Genomic DNA, 5,000 nt, shown 5'->3' with positions numbered 1-5,000 from the left:
TAACATATGAATGTGCGTCAGGTCTCTGCAAGTATGGCCTACGACCATATCACCCTGAATGCGCCCGATCTCCTTTGATCTCGGAAGCTAAACAGGGTCGAGCCTGGTTAGTACTTGGATGGGAGACTGCCTGGGAATACCAGGTGTTGTTGGCTTTTGCATTTTCGTATCTGGATGGGTCGCGTTTAACTCTTCAATTCACCCAGTCAGTTCTCCTGCCAATTGCACGTGGATATGGTGTACTGCATTGGGATCCAGATTTTCTTGTAAAAGACGGTTTAATGCCACTCTTTCGGGGCTCAACCAGGATTCCAGAATAAACGTTTTCATGAGTGTTGACCTCCCGCAGTAGAGTTGAATCTTGATTTTAACATATGAATGTGCGTCAGATCTCTGCAAGTATGGCCGACGACCATATGACCCTGAATGCGCCCGATCACGTCTTATCTCAGTAGCTAAGCAGGGTCGAGCCTGGTTAGTACTTGGATGGGAGACTGCCTGGGAATACCAGGTGTTGTAGGCTTTTGCATTTTCGCATCTGGATGGGTCGCGTTTTACTCTTCAATTCACTCAGTCAGTTCACCTGCCAATTGCACGTGGATATGGTGTACTGCATTGGGATCAAGATTTTCTTGTAAAAGACCGTTTAATGCCACTCTTTCGGGGCTCAACCAGGAGTCCAGAATAAACGTTTTCATGAGTGTTGACCTCCCGCAGTAGAGTTGAATCTTGATTTTTTCATATGAATGTGCGTCAGGTCTCTGCAAGTCTGGCGTCCGACCATATCACCCTGAATGCGCCCGATCTCGTCTGATCTCGGAAGCTAAGCAGGGTCGAGCCTGGTTAGTACTTGGGTGGGAGACTGCCTGGGAATACCAGGTGTTGTAGGCTTTTGCATTTTCGCATCTGGATGGGTCGCGTTTTACTCTTCAATTCACCCAGTCAGTTCACCTGCCAATTGCACGTGGATATGGTGTACTGCATTGGGATCAAGATTTTCTTGTAAAAAAACGATTAATGCCACTCTTTTGGGGCTCAACCAGGAGTCCAGAATAAACGTTTTCATGAGTGTTGACCTCCCGCAGTAGAGTTGAATCTTGATTTTAACATATGAATGTGCGTCAGGTCTCTCCAAGGATGGCCTACGACCATATCACCCTGAATGCGCCCGATCTCGTCTGATCTCGGAAACTAAGCAGGGTCGAGCCTGGTTAGTACTTGGATGGGAGACTGCCTGGGAATACCAGGTGTTGGAGGCTTTTGCATTTTCGCATCTGGATGGGTCGTGTTTATCTCTTCAATTCACCAAGTCAGTTCACCTGCCAATTGCACGTGGATATGGTGTACTGCATTGGGATCCAGATTTTCTTGTAAAAGACCGTTTAATGTCACTCTTTCGGGGCTCAACCAGGAGTCCAGAATAAACGTTTTCATGAGTGTTGACCTCCCGCAGTAGAGTTGAATCTTGATTTTAACATATGAATGTGCGTCAGGTCTCTGCAAGTATGGCCTACGACCATATCACCCTGAATGCGCCCGATCTCCTTTGATCTCGGAAGCTAAACAGGGTCGAGCCTGGTTAGTACTTGGATTGGAGACTGCCTGGGAATACCAGGTGTTGTAGGCTTTTGCATTTTCGCATCTGGATGGGTCGTGTTTATCTCTTCAATTCACCCAGTCAGTTCACCTGCCAATTGCACGTGGATATGGTGTATTGCATTGGGATCAAGATTTTCTTGTAAAAGACGGTTTAATGCCACTCTTTCGGGGCTCAACCAGGAGTCCAGAATAAACGTATTCATGAGTGTTGACCTCCCGCAGTAGAGTTGAATCTTGATTTTAACATATGAATGTGCGTCAGGTCTCTGCAAGTATGGCCTACGACCATATCACCCTGAATGTGCCTGATCTTGGAAGCTAAGCAGGGTCGAGCCTGGTTAGTACTTGGATGGGAGACTGCCTGGGAATACCAGGTGTTGTAGGCTTTTGTATTTTCGTATCTGGACTAGCAGAAGTACCCGGCGTTGCCCGGGTAAAAAAAAATATTTCTTAATAACCTTACATATATACACAGATTTCATTGTTATGTAATGTTTGAACGTTTTCAGAAGATTTTAAATGTTTTTCCCCCCGGGCAACGCTGGGTATATCGAGTTTATACCACAAAGTCGTCGCTTGACACGGGTGGGGTGTCGAGGCCTAGTACCGTGCAGAGCCTTCGGCCTCGCCTATATTGCCCACACGGCTGAGGCTGGGTACTGGGGCCGTCCCCCCCCCCCCCCCCGCGCTACAATAATACTGTCTAATCGCTATAATTTTATTATCTACCGACCCTATAATAGTAATTGCACACATTGGGGTGGGGGGGGGGGAGTGAAGAGGACGTGAAACTTTGATGAATTTACCTCAGAGTCGCGTGTTAATGCGTGCGCATATTTTTAACGGGAATTAAAAATGGCGTCCACCGCAGCGAATGCGTCGCTACCCGTTGCCAGGGGCAACCGCCGTGGAAAACCAAACGGACCAATCGTGTCTCGCAAATCCCTCACAGTTCGTCCAATGAAACTGCGTATGGTCCGGCGACACACAGAAAGACAGACACACACATAGACAGACAGACAGACAGATTTGCGATTTTATATATATAGATTGGTCGCGTTTTACTCTTCAATTCACCCAGTCAGTTCACCTGCCAATTGCACGTGGATATGGTGTACTGCATTGGGATCAAGATTTTCTTGTAGAAGACCGTTTAATGCCACTCTTTCGGGGCTCAACCAGGAGTCCAGAATAAACGTTTTCATGAGTGTTGACCTCCCGCAGTAGAGTTGAATCTTGATTTTTACATATGAATGTGCGTCAGGTCTCTGCAAGTATGGCCTACGACCATATCACCCTGAATGCGCCCGATCTCGTCTGACCTCAGAAGCTAAGCAGGGTCGAGCCTGGTTAGTACTTGGATGGGAGACTGCCTGGGAATACCAGGGGTTGTAGGCTTTTACATTTTCGCATCTGGATGGGTCGCGTTTTACTCTTCAATTCACCCAGTCAGTTCACCTACCAATTGCACGTGGATATGGTGTACTGCATTGGGATCAACATTTTCTTGTAAAAGACCGTTTAATGCCACTCTTTCGGGGCTCAACCAGGAGTCCAGAATAAACGTTTTCATGAGTGTTGACCTCCCGCAGTAGAGTTGAATCTTGATTTTTACATATGAATGTGCGTCAGGTCTCTTGCAAGTATGGCCTACGACCATATCACTCTGAATGCGCCCGATCACCTTTGATCTCGGAAGCTAAGCAGGGTCGAGCCTGGTTAGTACTTGGATTGGAGACTGCCTGGGAATACCAGGTGTTGTAAGCTTTTGCATTTTCGCATCTGGATGGGTCGTGTTTAACTCTTCAATTCACCCAGTCAGTTCACCTGCCAATTGCACGTGGATATGGTGTACTGCATTGGGATCAAGATTTTCTTGTAAAAGACCGTTTAATGCCACTCTTTCGGGGCTCAAACAGGAGTCCAGAATAAACGTATTCATGAGTGTTGACCTCCCGCAGTAGAGTTGAATCTTGATTTTTACATATGAATGTGCGTCAGGTCTCTGCAAGTATGGCCTACGACCATATCACCCTAAATGCACCCGATCTCGTCTGATCTCAGAAGCTAAGCAGGGTCGAGCCTGGTTAGTACTTGGATGGGAGACTGCCTGGGAATACCAGGTGTTGTAGGCTTTTGCATTTTCGCATCTGGATGGGTCGCGTTTTACTCTTCAATTCACCCAGTCAGTTCAACTGCCAATTGCACGTGGATATGGTGTACTGCATTGGGATCAAGATTTTCTTGTAAAAAACCGTTTAATGCCACTCTTTCGGGGCTCAACCAGGAGTCCAGAATAAACGTTTTCATGAGTTTTGACCTCCCGCAGTAGAGTTGAATCTTGATTTTAACATATGAATGTGCGTCAAGTCTCTGCAAGTCTGGCCTACGACCATATCACCCTGAATGTGCCCGATCTCGTCTGATCTTGGAAGCTAAGCAGGGTCGAGCCTGGTTAGTACTTGGATGGGAGACTGCCTGGGAATACCAGGTGTTGTAGGCTTTTGCATTTTCGTATCTGGACTAGCAGAAGTACCCGGCGTTGCCCGGGTGAAAAATATATTTCTTAATAACCTTACATATATACACAGATTTCATTGTTATGTAATGTTTGAAAGTTTTCAGAAGATTTTAAATGTATTTTCCCCCCGGGCAACGCTGGGTATATCGAGTTTATACCACAAAGTCGTCGCTAGACACGGGTGGGGTGTCGAGGCCTGGTACCGTGCAGTCCCTCTGGCCTCGCCTAGATTGCCCACCAGGCTGATGAGGCTGGGTACTGGGGCCGTTACCCCCCCCCCCTCCCCCCGCGCTACAATAATACTGTCTAATCGCTATAATTTTATTATCTACCGACTCTATAATAGTAATTGCACACATTGGGGTGGGGGGGGGAGTGAAGAGGACGTGAAACTTTGATGAATTTACCTCAGAGTCGCGTGTTAATGCGTGCGCATATTTTTAACGAGAATTAAAAATGGCGTCCACCCCGCAGCGAATGCGTCGCTACCCGTTGCCAGGGGCAACCGCCGTGGAAAACCAAACGGACCAATCGTGTCTCGCAAATCCCTCACATTTCGTCCAATGAAACTGCGTATGGTCCGGCGACACACAGACAGACAGACACACACACAGACAGACAGACAGATTTGCGATTTTATATATATAGATGGGTCGCGTTTTACTCTTCAATTCACCCAGTCAGTTCACCTGCCAATTGCACGTGGATATGGTGTACTGCATTGGGATCCAGATTTTCTTGTAAAAGACCGTTTAATGCCACTCTATCGGGACTCAACCAGGAGTCCAGAATAAACGTTTTCATGAGTGTTGACCTCCCGCAGTAGAGTTGAATCTTGATTTTTACATATGAATGTGCGTCAGGTCTCTGCAAGTATGGC

At 47.0% G+C, this 5,000-nt stretch overlaps 9 non-coding genes and 2 pseudogenes across 9 annotated transcripts in view; all 11 read left to right on the top strand.

Annotated features, from left to right (window-relative positions):
• The first annotated feature begins 36 nt into the window (after window positions 1-36).
• On the top strand, window positions 37-155 carry LOC144726094 (5S ribosomal RNA). Its single transcript, XR_013587154.1, has one exon. It is a non-coding gene; the product is annotated as a 5S ribosomal RNA (ribosomal RNA).
• Window positions 156-404: 249 nt separating this feature from the next.
• On the top strand, window positions 405-523 carry LOC144725540 (5S ribosomal RNA; annotated as a pseudogene).
• Window positions 524-772: 249 nt separating this feature from the next.
• LOC144726142 (5S ribosomal RNA) lies at window positions 773-891 on the top strand. The gene has a single exon (XR_013587201.1). It is a non-coding gene; the product is annotated as a 5S ribosomal RNA (ribosomal RNA).
• A 249-nt stretch (window positions 892-1,140) lies between these two features.
• Window positions 1,141-1,259, top strand: LOC144726131 (5S ribosomal RNA). The gene has a single exon (XR_013587190.1). It is a non-coding gene; the product is annotated as a 5S ribosomal RNA (ribosomal RNA).
• A 249-nt stretch (window positions 1,260-1,508) lies between these two features.
• Window positions 1,509-1,627, top strand: LOC144726078 (5S ribosomal RNA). Its single transcript, XR_013587139.1, has one exon. It is a non-coding gene; the product is annotated as a 5S ribosomal RNA (ribosomal RNA).
• Window positions 1,628-1,876: 249 nt separating this feature from the next.
• LOC144725546 (5S ribosomal RNA) lies at window positions 1,877-1,985 on the top strand (annotated as a pseudogene).
• An 893-nt stretch (window positions 1,986-2,878) lies between these two features.
• LOC144726114 (5S ribosomal RNA) lies at window positions 2,879-2,997 on the top strand. The gene has a single exon (XR_013587173.1). It is a non-coding gene; the product is annotated as a 5S ribosomal RNA (ribosomal RNA).
• Window positions 2,998-3,247: 250 nt separating this feature from the next.
• On the top strand, window positions 3,248-3,366 carry LOC144725166 (5S ribosomal RNA). Its single transcript, XR_013586652.1, has one exon. It is a non-coding gene; the product is annotated as a 5S ribosomal RNA (ribosomal RNA).
• A 249-nt stretch (window positions 3,367-3,615) lies between these two features.
• LOC144726043 (5S ribosomal RNA) lies at window positions 3,616-3,734 on the top strand. The gene has a single exon (XR_013587105.1). It is a non-coding gene; the product is annotated as a 5S ribosomal RNA (ribosomal RNA).
• Window positions 3,735-3,983: 249 nt separating this feature from the next.
• LOC144725982 (5S ribosomal RNA) lies at window positions 3,984-4,102 on the top strand. Its single transcript, XR_013587047.1, has one exon. It is a non-coding gene; the product is annotated as a 5S ribosomal RNA (ribosomal RNA).
• An 896-nt stretch (window positions 4,103-4,998) lies between these two features.
• Window positions 4,999-5,000, top strand: part of LOC144725249 (5S ribosomal RNA) — a 119-nt gene continuing 117 nt past the window's right edge. Inside the window, exon 1 of the ribosomal RNA XR_013586726.1 lies at window positions 4,999-5,000. This exon is cut by the window's right edge and continues 117 nt beyond it. This is a non-coding gene — a ribosomal RNA (5S ribosomal RNA).

The sequence above is a fragment of the Lampetra planeri genome, chromosome 22 (genome assembly GCF_965212315.1).
Source record: "Lampetra planeri chromosome 22, kcLamPlan1.2.h2, whole genome shotgun sequence".
Taxonomy (NCBI): Eukaryota; Metazoa; Chordata; class Hyperoartia; order Petromyzontiformes; family Petromyzontidae; genus Lampetra; species Lampetra planeri.
The sequence above is the reverse complement of the archived record's forward strand: the minus strand, read 5'-3'. Positions and strand labels throughout refer to the sequence as shown.